The 15928-nt window shown below is 55.3% G+C and overlaps 48 non-coding genes across 48 annotated transcripts; all 48 read right to left on the bottom strand.

Annotated features, from left to right (window-relative positions):
- Window positions 1-196: 196 nt before the first annotated feature.
- Trnae-cuc (transfer RNA glutamic acid (anticodon CUC)) lies at window positions 197-268 on the bottom strand. Its single transcript has one exon. It is a non-coding gene; the product is annotated as a tRNA-Glu (tRNA).
- A 274-nt stretch (window positions 269-542) lies between these two features.
- Window positions 543-624, bottom strand: Trnal-cag (transfer RNA leucine (anticodon CAG)). The gene has a single exon. It is a non-coding gene; the product is annotated as a tRNA-Leu (tRNA).
- An 80-nt stretch (window positions 625-704) lies between these two features.
- Trnal-aag (transfer RNA leucine (anticodon AAG)) lies at window positions 705-786 on the bottom strand. Its single transcript has one exon. It is a non-coding gene; the product is annotated as a tRNA-Leu (tRNA).
- Window positions 787-1078: 292 nt separating this feature from the next.
- Trnah-gug (transfer RNA histidin (anticodon GUG)) lies at window positions 1079-1150 on the bottom strand. Its single transcript has one exon. It is a non-coding gene; the product is annotated as a tRNA-His (tRNA).
- Window positions 1151-1492: 342 nt separating this feature from the next.
- Trnae-cuc (transfer RNA glutamic acid (anticodon CUC)) lies at window positions 1493-1564 on the bottom strand. Its single transcript has one exon. It is a non-coding gene; the product is annotated as a tRNA-Glu (tRNA).
- Window positions 1565-1838: 274 nt separating this feature from the next.
- Trnal-cag (transfer RNA leucine (anticodon CAG)) lies at window positions 1839-1920 on the bottom strand. Its single transcript has one exon. It is a non-coding gene; the product is annotated as a tRNA-Leu (tRNA).
- An 80-nt stretch (window positions 1921-2000) lies between these two features.
- On the bottom strand, window positions 2001-2082 carry Trnal-aag (transfer RNA leucine (anticodon AAG)). Its single transcript has one exon. It is a non-coding gene; the product is annotated as a tRNA-Leu (tRNA).
- Window positions 2083-2374: 292 nt separating this feature from the next.
- On the bottom strand, window positions 2375-2446 carry Trnah-gug (transfer RNA histidin (anticodon GUG)). Its single transcript has one exon. It is a non-coding gene; the product is annotated as a tRNA-His (tRNA).
- A 342-nt stretch (window positions 2447-2788) lies between these two features.
- Trnae-cuc (transfer RNA glutamic acid (anticodon CUC)) lies at window positions 2789-2860 on the bottom strand. The gene has a single exon. It is a non-coding gene; the product is annotated as a tRNA-Glu (tRNA).
- Window positions 2861-3134: 274 nt separating this feature from the next.
- Trnal-cag (transfer RNA leucine (anticodon CAG)) lies at window positions 3135-3216 on the bottom strand. Its single transcript has one exon. It is a non-coding gene; the product is annotated as a tRNA-Leu (tRNA).
- An 80-nt stretch (window positions 3217-3296) lies between these two features.
- Window positions 3297-3378, bottom strand: Trnal-aag (transfer RNA leucine (anticodon AAG)). The gene has a single exon. It is a non-coding gene; the product is annotated as a tRNA-Leu (tRNA).
- Window positions 3379-3670: 292 nt separating this feature from the next.
- Window positions 3671-3742, bottom strand: Trnah-gug (transfer RNA histidin (anticodon GUG)). The gene has a single exon. It is a non-coding gene; the product is annotated as a tRNA-His (tRNA).
- Window positions 3743-4084: 342 nt separating this feature from the next.
- On the bottom strand, window positions 4085-4156 carry Trnae-cuc (transfer RNA glutamic acid (anticodon CUC)). The gene has a single exon. It is a non-coding gene; the product is annotated as a tRNA-Glu (tRNA).
- A 274-nt stretch (window positions 4157-4430) lies between these two features.
- On the bottom strand, window positions 4431-4512 carry Trnal-cag (transfer RNA leucine (anticodon CAG)). Its single transcript has one exon. It is a non-coding gene; the product is annotated as a tRNA-Leu (tRNA).
- Window positions 4513-4592: 80 nt separating this feature from the next.
- Window positions 4593-4674, bottom strand: Trnal-aag (transfer RNA leucine (anticodon AAG)). The gene has a single exon. It is a non-coding gene; the product is annotated as a tRNA-Leu (tRNA).
- A 292-nt stretch (window positions 4675-4966) lies between these two features.
- Trnah-gug (transfer RNA histidin (anticodon GUG)) lies at window positions 4967-5038 on the bottom strand. Its single transcript has one exon. It is a non-coding gene; the product is annotated as a tRNA-His (tRNA).
- A 342-nt stretch (window positions 5039-5380) lies between these two features.
- Window positions 5381-5452, bottom strand: Trnae-cuc (transfer RNA glutamic acid (anticodon CUC)). The gene has a single exon. It is a non-coding gene; the product is annotated as a tRNA-Glu (tRNA).
- A 274-nt stretch (window positions 5453-5726) lies between these two features.
- On the bottom strand, window positions 5727-5808 carry Trnal-cag (transfer RNA leucine (anticodon CAG)). The gene has a single exon. It is a non-coding gene; the product is annotated as a tRNA-Leu (tRNA).
- Window positions 5809-5888: 80 nt separating this feature from the next.
- Trnal-aag (transfer RNA leucine (anticodon AAG)) lies at window positions 5889-5970 on the bottom strand. Its single transcript has one exon. It is a non-coding gene; the product is annotated as a tRNA-Leu (tRNA).
- Window positions 5971-6262: 292 nt separating this feature from the next.
- Window positions 6263-6334, bottom strand: Trnah-gug (transfer RNA histidin (anticodon GUG)). Its single transcript has one exon. It is a non-coding gene; the product is annotated as a tRNA-His (tRNA).
- Window positions 6335-6676: 342 nt separating this feature from the next.
- Trnae-cuc (transfer RNA glutamic acid (anticodon CUC)) lies at window positions 6677-6748 on the bottom strand. The gene has a single exon. It is a non-coding gene; the product is annotated as a tRNA-Glu (tRNA).
- Window positions 6749-7022: 274 nt separating this feature from the next.
- On the bottom strand, window positions 7023-7104 carry Trnal-cag (transfer RNA leucine (anticodon CAG)). Its single transcript has one exon. It is a non-coding gene; the product is annotated as a tRNA-Leu (tRNA).
- Window positions 7105-7184: 80 nt separating this feature from the next.
- Trnal-aag (transfer RNA leucine (anticodon AAG)) lies at window positions 7185-7266 on the bottom strand. Its single transcript has one exon. It is a non-coding gene; the product is annotated as a tRNA-Leu (tRNA).
- Window positions 7267-7558: 292 nt separating this feature from the next.
- On the bottom strand, window positions 7559-7630 carry Trnah-gug (transfer RNA histidin (anticodon GUG)). The gene has a single exon. It is a non-coding gene; the product is annotated as a tRNA-His (tRNA).
- Window positions 7631-7972: 342 nt separating this feature from the next.
- On the bottom strand, window positions 7973-8044 carry Trnae-cuc (transfer RNA glutamic acid (anticodon CUC)). Its single transcript has one exon. It is a non-coding gene; the product is annotated as a tRNA-Glu (tRNA).
- Window positions 8045-8318: 274 nt separating this feature from the next.
- Window positions 8319-8400, bottom strand: Trnal-cag (transfer RNA leucine (anticodon CAG)). Its single transcript has one exon. It is a non-coding gene; the product is annotated as a tRNA-Leu (tRNA).
- An 80-nt stretch (window positions 8401-8480) lies between these two features.
- Window positions 8481-8562, bottom strand: Trnal-aag (transfer RNA leucine (anticodon AAG)). Its single transcript has one exon. It is a non-coding gene; the product is annotated as a tRNA-Leu (tRNA).
- A 292-nt stretch (window positions 8563-8854) lies between these two features.
- Trnah-gug (transfer RNA histidin (anticodon GUG)) lies at window positions 8855-8926 on the bottom strand. The gene has a single exon. It is a non-coding gene; the product is annotated as a tRNA-His (tRNA).
- Window positions 8927-9268: 342 nt separating this feature from the next.
- On the bottom strand, window positions 9269-9340 carry Trnae-cuc (transfer RNA glutamic acid (anticodon CUC)). The gene has a single exon. It is a non-coding gene; the product is annotated as a tRNA-Glu (tRNA).
- Window positions 9341-9614: 274 nt separating this feature from the next.
- Trnal-cag (transfer RNA leucine (anticodon CAG)) lies at window positions 9615-9696 on the bottom strand. Its single transcript has one exon. It is a non-coding gene; the product is annotated as a tRNA-Leu (tRNA).
- Window positions 9697-9776: 80 nt separating this feature from the next.
- On the bottom strand, window positions 9777-9858 carry Trnal-aag (transfer RNA leucine (anticodon AAG)). Its single transcript has one exon. It is a non-coding gene; the product is annotated as a tRNA-Leu (tRNA).
- Window positions 9859-10150: 292 nt separating this feature from the next.
- On the bottom strand, window positions 10151-10222 carry Trnah-gug (transfer RNA histidin (anticodon GUG)). Its single transcript has one exon. It is a non-coding gene; the product is annotated as a tRNA-His (tRNA).
- Window positions 10223-10564: 342 nt separating this feature from the next.
- On the bottom strand, window positions 10565-10636 carry Trnae-cuc (transfer RNA glutamic acid (anticodon CUC)). Its single transcript has one exon. It is a non-coding gene; the product is annotated as a tRNA-Glu (tRNA).
- A 274-nt stretch (window positions 10637-10910) lies between these two features.
- Trnal-cag (transfer RNA leucine (anticodon CAG)) lies at window positions 10911-10992 on the bottom strand. The gene has a single exon. It is a non-coding gene; the product is annotated as a tRNA-Leu (tRNA).
- Window positions 10993-11072: 80 nt separating this feature from the next.
- Trnal-aag (transfer RNA leucine (anticodon AAG)) lies at window positions 11073-11154 on the bottom strand. The gene has a single exon. It is a non-coding gene; the product is annotated as a tRNA-Leu (tRNA).
- A 292-nt stretch (window positions 11155-11446) lies between these two features.
- Window positions 11447-11518, bottom strand: Trnah-gug (transfer RNA histidin (anticodon GUG)). Its single transcript has one exon. It is a non-coding gene; the product is annotated as a tRNA-His (tRNA).
- A 685-nt stretch (window positions 11519-12203) lies between these two features.
- Window positions 12204-12284, bottom strand: Trnal-cag (transfer RNA leucine (anticodon CAG)). Its single transcript has one exon. It is a non-coding gene; the product is annotated as a tRNA-Leu (tRNA).
- Window positions 12285-12364: 80 nt separating this feature from the next.
- Trnal-aag (transfer RNA leucine (anticodon AAG)) lies at window positions 12365-12445 on the bottom strand. The gene has a single exon. It is a non-coding gene; the product is annotated as a tRNA-Leu (tRNA).
- Window positions 12446-12736: 291 nt separating this feature from the next.
- Window positions 12737-12808, bottom strand: Trnah-gug (transfer RNA histidin (anticodon GUG)). Its single transcript has one exon. It is a non-coding gene; the product is annotated as a tRNA-His (tRNA).
- Window positions 12809-13150: 342 nt separating this feature from the next.
- Trnae-cuc (transfer RNA glutamic acid (anticodon CUC)) lies at window positions 13151-13222 on the bottom strand. The gene has a single exon. It is a non-coding gene; the product is annotated as a tRNA-Glu (tRNA).
- A 274-nt stretch (window positions 13223-13496) lies between these two features.
- Window positions 13497-13577, bottom strand: Trnal-cag (transfer RNA leucine (anticodon CAG)). The gene has a single exon. It is a non-coding gene; the product is annotated as a tRNA-Leu (tRNA).
- An 80-nt stretch (window positions 13578-13657) lies between these two features.
- Trnal-aag (transfer RNA leucine (anticodon AAG)) lies at window positions 13658-13739 on the bottom strand. The gene has a single exon. It is a non-coding gene; the product is annotated as a tRNA-Leu (tRNA).
- Window positions 13740-14030: 291 nt separating this feature from the next.
- On the bottom strand, window positions 14031-14102 carry Trnah-gug (transfer RNA histidin (anticodon GUG)). Its single transcript has one exon. It is a non-coding gene; the product is annotated as a tRNA-His (tRNA).
- A 340-nt stretch (window positions 14103-14442) lies between these two features.
- Trnae-cuc (transfer RNA glutamic acid (anticodon CUC)) lies at window positions 14443-14514 on the bottom strand. Its single transcript has one exon. It is a non-coding gene; the product is annotated as a tRNA-Glu (tRNA).
- Window positions 14515-14787: 273 nt separating this feature from the next.
- Window positions 14788-14868, bottom strand: Trnal-cag (transfer RNA leucine (anticodon CAG)). Its single transcript has one exon. It is a non-coding gene; the product is annotated as a tRNA-Leu (tRNA).
- An 80-nt stretch (window positions 14869-14948) lies between these two features.
- Window positions 14949-15030, bottom strand: Trnal-aag (transfer RNA leucine (anticodon AAG)). Its single transcript has one exon. It is a non-coding gene; the product is annotated as a tRNA-Leu (tRNA).
- Window positions 15031-15321: 291 nt separating this feature from the next.
- Window positions 15322-15393, bottom strand: Trnah-gug (transfer RNA histidin (anticodon GUG)). Its single transcript has one exon. It is a non-coding gene; the product is annotated as a tRNA-His (tRNA).
- Window positions 15394-15736: 343 nt separating this feature from the next.
- Trnae-cuc (transfer RNA glutamic acid (anticodon CUC)) lies at window positions 15737-15807 on the bottom strand. The gene has a single exon. It is a non-coding gene; the product is annotated as a tRNA-Glu (tRNA).
- Window positions 15808-15928: the final 121 nt, after the last annotated feature.

Genomic DNA, 15928 nt, shown 5'->3' with positions numbered 1-15928 from the left:
GTAGCTGCATTCATCTCCCTGGCAGTGTCTTGCAGTCCTCCAAGTCTGTTGACCACAGGTGGACAGGTGTCGCATCTCTCTCGCCGTCACTTGTGGCCGTCATTCATACTTAACGTGCTTTTCTGCAAGCGTCAGCGTAGCGTCAGTCGAGCAAAGTCGGGACAAGTCGCCTAAGAGGAGCAACAAAATGGTGGATTTCCGGTACCGGGAATCGAACCCGGGCCTCCTGGGTGAGAGCCAGGTATCCTAGCCACTAGACGACACCGGATAACGACACACGCACTCCTCCAACAAACACGGTGAGCGTCCACCCGCTACTTGACGACATCTGCAAAAATTAACGCTTCCACTTCGTAGAACGGCATGCTCTGGACGTATCTCGTGGAGACGAACGCCAGCAATCATGAGACCAAACTGCGCCGGTGAATCCTGTTGTTACACCGCGCACTGTGCTACGACAGTTTAAGAGAGCGACGCTCACGCTTTGCTGCGCTATTTCCTTCGCGGGAAATCAGTGCTCCTGTTTTCGAGACAGAAAACGTTGGCAGCGGTGGGATTCGAACCCACGCCTCCGAAGAGACTGGTGCCTGAAACCAGCGCCTTAGACCGCTCGGCCACGCTACCTACGCGACGCGGCCGCCGCAGGAGCTGCGTTCTACCCCACGAGAACACAGCGCAATGGCACAAAAACGAGAAGTAAAAATTGGCAGCGGTGGGATTCGAACCCACGCCTCCGAAGAGACTGGTGCCTTAAACCAGCGCCTTAGACCGCTCGGCCACGCTACCTGCGCCAGCGTTCCCCGCGTCTCTAGAAAACAGTGCACGACACAGTTTCCTGTTGTGCTGCGACTCGCTGCTCATGCATCGCACCTCAAACAACTGCCCCTTTCGACTATATATTTAACCTCTCAGGCAGCTACCCACGCCCTGGGGCGGCCGAATTTCTTGTTGCTGATAATGAAATGGTAGTGCAACCTGCGGCGTGCGGAACATGAGTGTAAAGTGATGAGAGCATTGTGATTTCAAACACTGGGTGACGATCATGATTGCAGCAACAGCAAGGCAAAACCTTCAAAATTGCCGTGACCAGGATTCGAACCTGGGTTTTTGCGGCCACAACGCAATGTCCTAACCACTAGACGATCACGGCCGCGGAGGCGCCCGGGGAAGCAGTTCTCGCGACTGCACCCGCCCGGTACACAGCAAAGCTCAGCCCACTGCGTCAGACGCGATCTCCATTATATGTATACGGGCAAACGAAACGTGCCTGCGCTGTTAGGACACTAACCAGAGTGGGTAGCTGCATTCATCTCCCTGGCTGTGTCTTGCAGTCCTCCAAGTCTGTTGACCACAGGTGGACAGGTGTCGCATCTCTCTCGCCGTCACTTGTGGCCGTCATTCATACTTAACGTGCTTTTCTGCAAGCGTCAGCGTAGCGTCAGTCGAGCAAAGTCGGGACAAGTCGCCTAAGAGGAGCAACAAAATGGTGGATTTCCGGTACCGGGAATCGAACCCGGGCCTCCTGGGTGAGAGCCAGGTATCCTAGCCACTAGACGACACCGGATAACGACACACGCACTCCTCCAACAAACACGGTGAGCGTCCACCCGCTACTTGACGACATCTGCAAAAATTAACGCTTCCACTTCGTAGAACGGCATGCTCTGGACGTATCTCGTGGAGACGAACGCCAGCAATCATGAGACCAAACTGCGCCGGTGAATCCTGTTGTTACACCGCGCACTGTGCTACGACAGTTTAAGAGAGCGACGCTCACGCTTTGCTGCGCTATTTCCTTCGCGGGAAATCAGTGCTCCTGTTTTCGAGACAGAAAACGTTGGCAGCGGTGGGATTCGAACCCACGCCTCCGAAGAGACTGGTGCCTGAAACCAGCGCCTTAGACCGCTCGGCCACGCTACCTACGCGACGCGGCCGCCGCAGGAGCTGCGTTCTACCCCACGAGAACACAGCGCAATGGCACAAAAACGAGAAGTAAAAATTGGCAGCGGTGGGATTCGAACCCACGCCTCCGAAGAGACTGGTGCCTTAAACCAGCGCCTTAGACCGCTCGGCCACGCTACCTGCGCCAGCGTTCCCCGCGTCTCTAGAAAACAGTGCACGACACAGTTTCCTGTTGTGCTGCGACTCGCTGCTCATGCATCGCACCTCAAACAACTGCCCCTTTCGACTATATATTTAACCTCTCAGGCAGCTACCCACGCCCTGGGGCGGCCGAATTTCTTGTTGCTGATAATGAAATGGTAGTGCAACCTGCGGCGTGCGGAACATGAGTGTAAAGTGATGAGAGCATTGTGATTTCAAACACTGGGTGACGATCATGATTGCAGCAACAGCAAGGCAAAACCTTCAAAATTGCCGTGACCAGGATTCGAACCTGGGTTTTTGCGGCCACAACGCAATGTCCTAACCACTAGACGATCACGGCCGCGGAGGCGCCCGGGGAAGCAGTTCTCGCGACTGCACCCGCCCGGTACACAGCAAAGCTCAGCCCACTGCGTCAGACGCGATCTCCATTATATGTATACGGGCAAACGAAACGTGCCTGCGCTGTTAGGACACTAACCAGAGTGGGTAGCTGCATTCATCTCCCTGGCAGTGTCTTGCAGTCCTCCAAGTCTGTTGACCACAGGTGGACAGGTGTCGCATCTCTCTCGCCGTCACTTGTGGCCGTCATTCATACTTAACGTGCTTTTCTGCAAGCGTCAGCGTAGCGTCAGTCGAGCAAAGTCGGGACAAGTCGCCTAAGAGGAGCAACAAAATGGTGGATTTCCGGTACCGGGAATCGAACCCGGGCCTCCTGGGTGAGAGCCAGGTATCCTAGCCACTAGACGACACCGGATAACGACACACGCACTCCTCCAACAAACACGGTGAGCGTCCACCCGCTACTTGACGACATCTGCAAAAATTAACGCTTCCACTTCGTAGAACGGCATGCTCTGGACGTATCTCGTGGAGACGAACGCCAGCAATCATGAGACCAAACTGCGCCGGTGAATCCTGTTGTTACACCGCGCACTGTGCTACGACAGTTTAAGAGAGCGACGCTCACGCTTTGCTGCGCTATTTCCTTCGCGGGAAATCAGTGCTCCTGTTTTCGAGACAGAAAACGTTGGCAGCGGTGGGATTCGAACCCACGCCTCCGAAGAGACTGGTGCCTGAAACCAGCGCCTTAGACCGCTCGGCCACGCTACCTACGCGACGCGGCCGCCGCAGGAGCTGCGTTCTACCCCACGAGAACACAGCGCAATGGCACAAAAACGAGAAGTAAAAATTGGCAGCGGTGGGATTCGAACCCACGCCTCCGAAGAGACTGGTGCCTTAAACCAGCGCCTTAGACCGCTCGGCCACGCTACCTGCGCCAGCGTTCCCCGCGTCTCTAGAAAACAGTGCACGACACAGTTTCCTGTTGTGCTGCGACTCGCTGCTCATGCATCGCACCTCAAACAACTGCCCCTTTCGACTATATATTTAACCTCTCAGGCAGCTACCCACGCCCTGGGGCGGCCGAATTTCTTGTTGCTGATAATGAAATGGTAGTGCAACCTGCGGCGTGCGGAACATGAGTGTAAAGTGATGAGAGCATTGTGATTTCAAACACTGGGTGACGATCATGATTGCAGCAACAGCAAGGCAAAACCTTCAAAATTGCCGTGACCAGGATTCGAACCTGGGTTTTTGCGGCCACAACGCAATGTCCTAACCACTAGACGATCACGGCCGCGGAGGCGCCCGGGGAAGCAGTTCTCGCGACTGCACCCGCCCGGTACACAGCAAAGCTCAGCCCACTGCGTCAGACGCGATCTCCATTATATGTATACGGGCAAACGAAACGTGCCTGCGCTGTTAGGACACTAACCAGAGTGGGTAGCTGCATTCATCTCCCTGGCAGTGTCTTGCAGTCCTCCAAGTCTGTTGACCACAGGTGGACAGGTGTCGCATCTCTCTCGCCGTCACTTGTGGCCGTCATTCATACTTAACGTGCTTTTCTGCAAGCGTCAGCGTAGCGTCAGTCGAGCAAAGTCGGGACAAGTCGCCTAAGAGGAGCAACAAAATGGTGGATTTCCGGTACCGGGAATCGAACCCGGGCCTCCTGGGTGAGAGCCAGGTATCCTAGCCACTAGACGACACCGGATAACGACACACGCACTCCTCCAACAAACACGGTGAGCGTCCACCCGCTACTTGACGACATCTGCAAAAATTAACGCTTCCACTTCGTAGAACGGCATGCTCTGGACGTATCTCGTGGAGACGAACGCCAGCAATCATGAGACCAAACTGCGCCGGTGAATCCTGTTGTTACACCGCGCACTGTGCTACGACAGTTTAAGAGAGCGACGCTCACGCTTTGCTGCGCTATTTCCTTCGCGGGAAATCAGTGCTCCTGTTTTCGAGACAGAAAACGTTGGCAGCGGTGGGATTCGAACCCACGCCTCCGAAGAGACTGGTGCCTGAAACCAGCGCCTTAGACCGCTCGGCCACGCTACCTACGCGACGCGGCCGCCGCAGGAGCTGCGTTCTACCCCACGAGAACACAGCGCAATGGCACAAAAACGAGAAGTAAAAATTGGCAGCGGTGGGATTCGAACCCACGCCTCCGAAGAGACTGGTGCCTTAAACCAGCGCCTTAGACCGCTCGGCCACGCTACCTGCGCCAGCGTTCCCCGCGTCTCTAGAAAACAGTGCACGACACAGTTTCCTGTTGTGCTGCGACTCGCTGCTCATGCATCGCACCTCAAACAACTGCCCCTTTCGACTATATATTTAACCTCTCAGGCAGCTACCCACGCCCTGGGGCGGCCGAATTTCTTGTTGCTGATAATGAAATGGTAGTGCAACCTGCGGCGTGCGGAACATGAGTGTAAAGTGATGAGAGCATTGTGATTTCAAACACTGGGTGACGATCATGATTGCAGCAACAGCAAGGCAAAACCTTCAAAATTGCCGTGACCAGGATTCGAACCTGGGTTTTTGCGGCCACAACGCAATGTCCTAACCACTAGACGATCACGGCCGCGGAGGCGCCCGGGGAAGCAGTTCTCGCGACTGCACCCGCCCGGTACACAGCAAAGCTCAGCCCACTGCGTCAGACGCGATCTCCATTATATGTATACGGGCAAACGAAACGTGCCTGCGCTGTTAGGACACTAACCAGAGTGGGTAGCTGCATTCATCTCCCTGGCAGTGTCTTGCAGTCCTCCAAGTCTGTTGACCACAGGTGGACAGGTGTCGCATCTCTCTCGCCGTCACTTGTGGCCGTCATTCATACTTAACGTGCTTTTCTGCAAGCGTCAGCGTAGCGTCAGTCGAGCAAAGTCGGGACAAGTCGCCTAAGAGGAGCAACAAAATGGTGGATTTCCGGTACCGGGAATCGAACCCGGGCCTCCTGGGTGAGAGCCAGGTATCCTAGCCACTAGACGACACCGGATAACGACACACGCACTCCTCCAACAAACACGGTGAGCGTCCACCCGCTACTTGACGACATCTGCAAAAATTAACGCTTCCACTTCGTAGAACGGCATGCTCTGGACGTATCTCGTGGAGACGAACGCCAGCAATCATGAGACCAAACTGCGCCGGTGAATCCTGTTGTTACACCGCGCACTGTGCTACGACAGTTTAAGAGAGCGACGCTCACGCTTTGCTGCGCTATTTCCTTCGCGGGAAATCAGTGCTCCTGTTTTCGAGACAGAAAACGTTGGCAGCGGTGGGATTCGAACCCACGCCTCCGAAGAGACTGGTGCCTGAAACCAGCGCCTTAGACCGCTCGGCCACGCTACCTACGCGACGCGGCCGCCGCAGGAGCTGCGTTCTACCCCACGAGAACACAGCGCAATGGCACAAAAACGAGAAGTAAAAATTGGCAGCGGTGGGATTCGAACCCACGCCTCCGAAGAGACTGGTGCCTTAAACCAGCGCCTTAGACCGCTCGGCCACGCTACCTGCGCCAGCGTTCCCCGCGTCTCTAGAAAACAGTGCACGACACAGTTTCCTGTTGTGCTGCGACTCGCTGCTCATGCATCGCACCTCAAACAACTGCCCCTTTCGACTATATATTTAACCTCTCAGGCAGCTACCCACGCCCTGGGGCGGCCGAATTTCTTGTTGCTGATAATGAAATGGTAGTGCAACCTGCGGCGTGCGGAACATGAGTGTAAAGTGATGAGAGCATTGTGATTTCAAACACTGGGTGACGATCATGATTGCAGCAACAGCAAGGCAAAACCTTCAAAATTGCCGTGACCAGGATTCGAACCTGGGTTTTTGCGGCCACAACGCAATGTCCTAACCACTAGACGATCACGGCCGCGGAGGCGCCCGGGGAAGCAGTTCTCGCGACTGCACCCGCCCGGTACACAGCAAAGCTCAGCCCACTGCGTCAGACGCGATCTCCATTATATGTATACGGGCAAACGAAACGTGCCTGCGCTGTTAGGACACTAACCAGAGTGGGTAGCTGCATTCATCTCCCTGGCAGTGTCTTGCAGTCCTCCAAGTCTGTTGACCACAGGTGGACAGGTGTCGCATCTCTCTCGCCGTCACTTGTGGCCGTCATTCATACTTAACGTGCTTTTCTGCAAGCGTCAGCGTAGCGTCAGTCGAGCAAAGTCGGGACAAGTCGCCTAAGAGGAGCAACAAAATGGTGGATTTCCGGTACCGGGAATCGAACCCGGGCCTCCTGGGTGAGAGCCAGGTATCCTAGCCACTAGACGACACCGGATAACGACACACGCACTCCTCCAACAAACACGGTGAGCGTCCACCCGCTACTTGACGACATCTGCAAAAATTAACGCTTCCACTTCGTAGAACGGCATGCTCTGGACGTATCTCGTGGAGACGAACGCCAGCAATCATGAGACCAAACTGCGCCGGTGAATCCTGTTGTTACACCGCGCACTGTGCTACGACAGTTTAAGAGAGCGACGCTCACGCTTTGCTGCGCTATTTCCTTCGCGGGAAATCAGTGCTCCTGTTTTCGAGACAGAAAACGTTGGCAGCGGTGGGATTCGAACCCACGCCTCCGAAGAGACTGGTGCCTGAAACCAGCGCCTTAGACCGCTCGGCCACGCTACCTACGCGACGCGGCCGCCGCAGGAGCTGCGTTCTACCCCACGAGAACACAGCGCAATGGCACAAAAACGAGAAGTAAAAATTGGCAGCGGTGGGATTCGAACCCACGCCTCCGAAGAGACTGGTGCCTTAAACCAGCGCCTTAGACCGCTCGGCCACGCTACCTGCGCCAGCGTTCCCCGCGTCTCTAGAAAACAGTGCACGACACAGTTTCCTGTTGTGCTGCGACTCGCTGCTCATGCATCGCACCTCAAACAACTGCCCCTTTCGACTATATATTTAACCTCTCAGGCAGCTACCCACGCCCTGGGGCGGCCGAATTTCTTGTTGCTGATAATGAAATGGTAGTGCAACCTGCGGCGTGCGGAACATGAGTGTAAAGTGATGAGAGCATTGTGATTTCAAACACTGGGTGACGATCATGATTGCAGCAACAGCAAGGCAAAACCTTCAAAATTGCCGTGACCAGGATTCGAACCTGGGTTTTTGCGGCCACAACGCAATGTCCTAACCACTAGACGATCACGGCCGCGGAGGCGCCCGGGGAAGCAGTTCTCGCGACTGCACCCGCCCGGTACACAGCAAAGCTCAGCCCACTGCGTCAGACGCGATCTCCATTATATGTATACGGGCAAACGAAACGTGCCTGCGCTGTTAGGACACTAACCAGAGTGGGTAGCTGCATTCATCTCCCTGGCAGTGTCTTGCAGTCCTCCAAGTCTGTTGACCACAGGTGGACAGGTGTCGCATCTCTCTCGCCGTCACTTGTGGCCGTCATTCATACTTAACGTGCTTTTCTGCAAGCGTCAGCGTAGCGTCAGTCGAGCAAAGTCGGGACAAGTCGCCTAAGAGGAGCAACAAAATGGTGGATTTCCGGTACCGGGAATCGAACCCGGGCCTCCTGGGTGAGAGCCAGGTATCCTAGCCACTAGACGACACCGGATAACGACACACGCACTCCTCCAACAAACACGGTGAGCGTCCACCCGCTACTTGACGACATCTGCAAAAATTAACGCTTCCACTTCGTAGAACGGCATGCTCTGGACGTATCTCGTGGAGACGAACGCCAGCAATCATGAGACCAAACTGCGCCGGTGAATCCTGTTGTTACACCGCGCACTGTGCTACGACAGTTTAAGAGAGCGACGCTCACGCTTTGCTGCGCTATTTCCTTCGCGGGAAATCAGTGCTCCTGTTTTCGAGACAGAAAACGTTGGCAGCGGTGGGATTCGAACCCACGCCTCCGAAGAGACTGGTGCCTGAAACCAGCGCCTTAGACCGCTCGGCCACGCTACCTACGCGACGCGGCCGCCGCAGGAGCTGCGTTCTACCCCACGAGAACACAGCGCAATGGCACAAAAACGAGAAGTAAAAATTGGCAGCGGTGGGATTCGAACCCACGCCTCCGAAGAGACTGGTGCCTTAAACCAGCGCCTTAGACCGCTCGGCCACGCTACCTGCGCCAGCGTTCCCCGCGTCTCTAGAAAACAGTGCACGACACAGTTTCCTGTTGTGCTGCGACTCGCTGCTCATGCATCGCACCTCAAACAACTGCCCCTTTCGACTATATATTTAACCTCTCAGGCAGCTACCCACGCCCTGGGGCGGCCGAATTTCTTGTTGCTGATAATGAAATGGTAGTGCAACCTGCGGCGTGCGGAACATGAGTGTAAAGTGATGAGAGCATTGTGATTTCAAACACTGGGTGACGATCATGATTGCAGCAACAGCAAGGCAAAACCTTCAAAATTGCCGTGACCAGGATTCGAACCTGGGTTTTTGCGGCCACAACGCAATGTCCTAACCACTAGACGATCACGGCCGCGGAGGCGCCCGGGGAAGCAGTTCTCGCGACTGCACCCGCCCGGTACACAGCAAAGCTCAGCCCACTGCGTCAGACGCGATCTCCATTATATGTATACGGGCAAACGAAACGTGCCTGCGCTGTTAGGACACTAACCAGAGTGGGTAGCTGCATTCATCTCCCTGGCAGTGTCTTGCAGTCCTCCAAGTCTGTTGACCACAGGTGGACAGGTGTCGCATCTCTCTCGCCGTCACTTGTGGCCGTCATTCATACTTAACGTGCTTTTCTGCAAGCGTCAGCGTAGCGTCAGTCGAGCAAAGTCGGGACAAGTCGCCTAAGAGGAGCAACAAAATGGTGGATTTCCGGTACCGGGAATCGAACCCGGGCCTCCTGGGTGAGAGCCAGGTATCCTAGCCACTAGACGACACCGGATAACGACACACGCACTCCTCCAACAAACACGGTGAGCGTCCACCCGCTACTTGACGACATCTGCAAAAATTAACGCTTCCACTTCGTAGAACGGCATGCTCTGGACGTATCTCGTGGAGACGAACGCCAGCAATCATGAGACCAAACTGCGCCGGTGAATCCTGTTGTTACACCGCGCACTGTGCTACGACAGTTTAAGAGAGCGACGCTCACGCTTTGCTGCGCTATTTCCTTCGCGGGAAATCAGTGCTCCTGTTTTCGAGACAGAAAACGTTGGCAGCGGTGGGATTCGAACCCACGCCTCCGAAGAGACTGGTGCCTGAAACCAGCGCCTTAGACCGCTCGGCCACGCTACCTACGCGACGCGGCCGCCGCAGGAGCTGCGTTCTACCCCACGAGAACACAGCGCAATGGCACAAAAACGAGAAGTAAAAATTGGCAGCGGTGGGATTCGAACCCACGCCTCCGAAGAGACTGGTGCCTTAAACCAGCGCCTTAGACCGCTCGGCCACGCTACCTGCGCCAGCGTTCCCCGCGTCTCTAGAAAACAGTGCACGACACAGTTTCCTGTTGTGCTGCGACTCGCTGCTCATGCATCGCACCTCAAACAACTGCCCCTTTCGACTATATATTTAACCTCTCAGGCAGCTACCCACGCCCTGGGGCGGCCGAATTTCTTGTTGCTGATAATGAAATGGTAGTGCAACCTGCGGCGTGCGGAACATGAGTGTAAAGTGATGAGAGCATTGTGATTTCAAACACTGGGTGACGATCATGATTGCAGCAACAGCAAGGCAAAACCTTCAAAATTGCCGTGACCAGGATTCGAACCTGGGTTTTTGCGGCCACAACGCAATGTCCTAACCACTAGACGATCACGGCCGCGGAGGCGCCCGGGGAAGCAGTTCTCGCGACTGCACCCGCCCGGTACACAGCAAAGCTCAGCCCACTGCGTCAGACGCGATCTCCATTATATGTATACGGGCAAACGAAACGTGCCTGCGCTGTTAGGACACTAACCAGAGTGGGTAGCTGCATTCATCTCCCTGGCAGTGTCTTGCAGTCCTCCAAGTCTGTTGACCACAGGTGGACAGGTGTCGCATCTCTCTCGCCGTCACTTGTGGCCGTCATTCATACTTAACGTGCTTTTCTGCAAGCGTCAGCGTAGCGTCAGTCGAGCAAAGTCGGGACAAGTCGCCTAAGAGGAGCAACAAAATGGTGGATTTCCGGTACCGGGAATCGAACCCGGGCCTCCTGGGTGAGAGCCAGGTATCCTAGCCACTAGACGACACCGGATAACGACACACGCACTCCTCCAACAAACACGGTGAGCGTCCACCCGCTACTTGACGACATCTGCAAAAATTAACGCTTCCACTTCGTAGAACGGCATGCTCTGGACGTATCTCGTGGAGACGAACGCCAGCAATCATGAGACCAAACTGCGCCGGTGAATCCTGTTGTTACACCGCGCACTGTGCTACGACAGTTTAAGAGAGCGACGCTCACGCTTTGCTGCGCTATTTCCTTCGCGGGAAATCAGTGCTCCTGTTTTCGAGACAGAAAACGTTGGCAGCGGTGGGATTCGAACCCACGCCTCCGAAGAGACTGGTGCCTGAAACCAGCGCCTTAGACCGCTCGGCCACGCTACCTACGCGACGCGGCCGCCGCAGGAGCTGCGTTCTACCCCACGAGAACACAGCGCAATGGCACAAAAACGAGAAGTAAAAATTGGCAGCGGTGGGATTCGAACCCACGCCTCCGAAGAGACTGGTGCCTTAAACCAGCGCCTTAGACCGCTCGGCCACGCTACCTGCGCCAGCGTTCCCCGCGTCTCTAGAAAACAGTGCACGACACAGTTTCCTGTTGTGCTGCGACTCGCTGCTCATGCATCGCACCTCAAACAACTGCCCCTTTCGACTATATATTTAACCTCTCAGGCAGCTACCCACGCCCTGGGGCGGCCGAATTTCTTGTTGCTGATAATGAAATGGTAGTGCAACCTGCGGCGTGCGGAACATGAGTGTAAAGTGATGAGAGCATTGTGATTTCAAACACTGGGTGACGATCATGATTGCAGCAACAGCAAGGCAAAACCTTCAAAATTGCCGTGACCAGGATTCGAACCTGGGTTTTTGCGGCCACAACGCAATGTCCTAACCACTAGACGATCACGGCCGCGGAGGCGCCCGGGGAAGCAGTTCTCGCGACTGCACCCGCCCGGTACACAGCAAAGCTCAGCCCACTGCGTCAGACGCGATCTCCATTATATGTATACGGGCAAACGAAACGTGCCTGCGCTGTTAGGACACTAACCAGAGTGGGTAGCTGCATTCATCTCCCTGGCAGTGTCTTGCAGTCCTCCAAGTCTGTTGACCACAGGTGGACAGGTGTCGCATCTCTCTCGCCGTCACTTGTGGCCGTCATTCATACTTAACGTGCTTCTGCAAGCGTCAGCGTAGCGTCAGTCGAGCAAAGTCGGGACAAGTCGCCTAAGAGGAGCAACAAAATGGTGGATTTCCGGTACCGGGAATCGAACCCGGGCCTCCTGGTGAGAGCCAGGTATCCTAGCCACTAGACGACACCGGATAACGACACACGCACTCCTCCAACAAACACGGTGAGCGTCCACCCGCTACTTGACGACATCTGCAAAAATTAACGCTTCCACTTCGTAGAACGGCATGCTCTGGACGTATCTCGTGGAGACGAACGCCAGCAATCATGAGACCAAACTGCGCCGGTGAATCCTGTTGTTACACCGCGCACTGTGCTACGACAGTTTAAGAGAGCGACGCTCACGCTTTGCTGCGCTATTTCCTTCGCGGGAAATCAGTGCTCCTGTTTTCGAGACAGAAAACGTTGGCAGCGGTGGATTCGAACCCACGCCTCCGAAGAGACTGGTGCCTGAAACCAGCGCCTTAGACCGCTCGGCCACGCTACCTACGCGACGCGGCCGCCGCAGGAGCTGCGTTCTACCCCACGAGAACACAGCGCAATGGCACAAAAACGAGAAGTAAAAATTGGCAGCGGTGGGATTCGAACCCACGCCTCGAAGAGACTGGTGCCTTAAACCAGCGCCTTAGACCGCTCGGCCACGCTACCTGCGCCAGCGTTCCCCGCGTCTCTAGAAAACAGTGCACGACACAGTTTCCTGTTGTGCTGCGACTCGCTGCTCATGCATCGCACCTCAAACAACTGCCCCTTTCGACTATATATTTAACCTCTCAGCAGCTACCCACGCCCTGGGCGGCCGAATTTCTTGTTGCTGATAATGAAATGGTAGTGCAACCTGCGGCGTGCGGAAACATGAGTGTAAAGTGATGAGAGCATTGTGATTTCAAACACTGGGTGACGATCATGATTGCAGCAACAGCAAGGCAAAACCTTCAAAATTGCCGTGACCAGGATTCGAACCTGGGTTTTTGCGGCCACAACGCAATGTCCTAACCACTAGACGATCACGGCCGCGGAGGCGCCCGGGGAAGCAGTTCTCGCGACTGCACCCGCCCGGTACACAGCAAAGCTCAGCCCACTGCGTCAGACGCGATCTCCATTATATGTATACGGGCAAACGAAACGTGCCTGCGCTGTTAGGACACTAACCAGAGTGGGTAGCTGCATTCATCTCCCTGGCAGTGTCTTGCAGTCCTCCAAGTCTGTTGACCACAGGTGGACAGGTGTCGCATCTCTCTCGCCGTCACTTGTGGCCGTCATTCATACTTAACGTGCTTTTCTGCAAGCGTCAGCGTAGCGTCAGTCGAGCAAAGTCGGGACAAGTCGCCTAAGAGGAGCAACAAAATGGTGGATTTCCGGTACCGGGAATCGAACCCGGGCCTCCTGGGTGAGAGCCAGGTATCCTAGCCACTAGACGACACCGGATAACGACACACGCACTCCTCCAACAAACACGGTGAGCGTCCACCCGCTACTTGACGACATCTGCAAAAATTAACGCTTCCACTTCGTAGAACGGCATGCTCTGGACGTATCTCGTGGAGACGAACGCCAGCAATCATGAGACCAAACTGCGCCGGTGAATCCTGTTGTTACACCGCGCACTGTGCTACGACAGTTTAAGAGAGCGACGCTCACGCTTTGCTGCGCTATTTCCTTCGCGGGAAATCAGTGCTCCTGTTTTCGAGACAGAAAACGTTGGCAGCGGTGGGATTCGAACCACGCCTCCGAAGAGACTGGTGCCTGAAACCAGCGCCTTAGACCGCTCGGCCACGCTACCTACGCGACGCGGCCGCCGCAGGAGCTGCGTTCTACCCCACGAGAACACAGCGCAATGGCACAAAAACGAGAAGTAAAAATTGGCAGCGGTGGGATTCGAACCCACGCCTCCGAAGAGACTGGTGCCTTAAACCAGCGCCTTAGACCGCTCGGCCACGCTACCTGCGCCAGCGTTCCCCGCGTCTCTAGAAAACAGTGCACGACACAGTTTCCTGTTGTGCTGCGACTCGCTGCTCATGCATCGCACCTCAAACAACTGCCCCTTTCGACTATATATTTAACCTCTCAGGCAGCTACCCACGCCCTGGGCGGCCGAATTTCTTGTTGCTGATAATGAAATGGTAGTGCAACCTGCGGCGTGCGGAACATGAGTGTAAAGTGATGAGAGCATTGTGATTTCAAACACTGGGTGACGATCATGATTGCAGCAACAGCAAGGCAAAACCTTCAAAATTGCCGTGACCAGGATTCGAACCTGGGTTTTTGCGGCCACAACGCAATGTCCTAACCACTAGACGATCACGGCCGCGGAGGCGCCGGGAAGCAGTTCTCGCGACTGCACCCGCCCGGTACACAGCAAAGCTCAGCCCACTGCGTCAGACGCGATCTCCATTATATGTATACGGGCAAACGAAACGTGCCTGCGCTGTTAGGACACTAACCAGAGTGGGTAGCTGCATTCATCTCCCTGGCAGTGTCTTGCAGTCCTCCAAGTCTGTTGACCACAGGTGGACAGGTGTCGCATCTCTCTCGCCGTCACTTGTGGCCGTCATTCATACTTAACGTGCTTTTCTGCAAGCGTCAGCGTAGCGTCAGTCGAGCAAAGTCGGGACAAGTCGCCTAAGAGGAGCAACAAAATGGTGGATTTCCGGTACCGGGAATCGAACCCGGGCCTCCTGGGTGAGAGCCAGGTATCCTAGCCACTAGACGACACCGGATAACGACACACGCACTCCTCCAACAAACACGGTGAGCGTCCACCCGCTACTTGACGACATCTGCAAAAATTAACGCTTCCACTTCGTAGAACGGCATGCTCTGACGTATCTCGTGGAGACGAACGCCAGCAATCATGAGACCAAACTGCGCCGGTGAATCCTGTTGTTACACCGCGCACTGTGCTACGACAGTTTAAGAGAGCGACGCTCACGCTTTGCTGCGCTATTTCCTTCGCGGGAAATCAGTGCTCCTGTTTTCGAGACAGAAAACGTTGGCAGCGGTGGGATTCGAACCCACGCCTCGAAGAGACTGGTGCCTGAAACCAGCGCCTTAGACCGCTCGGCCACGCTACCTACGCGACGCGGCCGCCGCAGGAGCTGCGTTCTACCCCACGAGAACACAGCGCAATGGCACAAAAACGAGAAGTAAAAATTGGCAGCGGTGGGATTCGAACCCACGCCTCCGAAGAGACTGGTGCCTTAAACCAGCGCCTTAGACCGCTCGGCCACGCTACCTGCGCCAGCGTTCCCCGCGTCTCTAGAAAACAGTGCACGACACAGTTTCCTGTTGTGCTGCGACTCGCTGCTCATGCATCGCACCTCAAACAACTGCCCCTTTCGACTATATATTTAACCTCTCAGGCAGCTACCCACGCCCTGGGGCGGCGAATTTCTTGTTGCTGATAATGAAATGGTAGTGCAACCTGCGGCGTGCGGAACATGAGTGTAAAGTGATGAGAGCATTGTGATTTCAAACACTGGGTGACGATCATGATTGCAGCAACAGCAAGGCAAAACCTTCAAAATTGCCGTGACCAGGATTCGAACCTGGGTTTTTGCGGCCACAACGCAATGTCCTAACCACTAGACGATCACGGCCGCGGAGGCGCCCGGGGAAGCAGTTCTCGCGACTGCACCCGCCCGGTACACAGCAAAGCTCAGCCCACTGCGTCAGACGCGATCTCCATTATATGTATACGGGCAAACGAAACGTGCCTGCGCTGTTAGGACACTAACCAGAGTGGGTAGCTGCATTCATCTCCCTGGCAGTGTCTTGCAGTCCTCCAAGTCTGTTGACCACAGGTGGACAGGTGTCGCATCTCTCTCGCCGTCACTTGTGGCCGTCAATTCATACTTAACGTGCTTTTCTGCAAGCGTCAGCGTAGCGTCAGTCGAGCAAAGTCGGGACAAGTCCGCCTAAGAGGAGCAACAAAATGGTGGATTTCGGTACCGGGAATCGAACCCGGCCTCCTGGGTGAGAGCCAGGTATCCTAGCCACTAGACGACACCGGATAACGACACACGCACTCCTCCAACAAACACGGTGAGCGTCCACCCGCTACTTGACGACATCTGCAAAAATTAACGCTTCCACTTCGTAGAACGGCATGCTCTGGACGTATCTCGTGGAGAC

The sequence above is a fragment of the Schistocerca nitens genome, unplaced genomic scaffold (assembly GCF_023898315.1).
Source record: "Schistocerca nitens isolate TAMUIC-IGC-003100 unplaced genomic scaffold, iqSchNite1.1 HiC_scaffold_89, whole genome shotgun sequence".
NCBI lineage: Eukaryota > Metazoa > Arthropoda > Insecta > Orthoptera > Acrididae > Schistocerca > Schistocerca nitens.
This window is presented reverse-complemented; position numbering and strand designations above follow the sequence as displayed.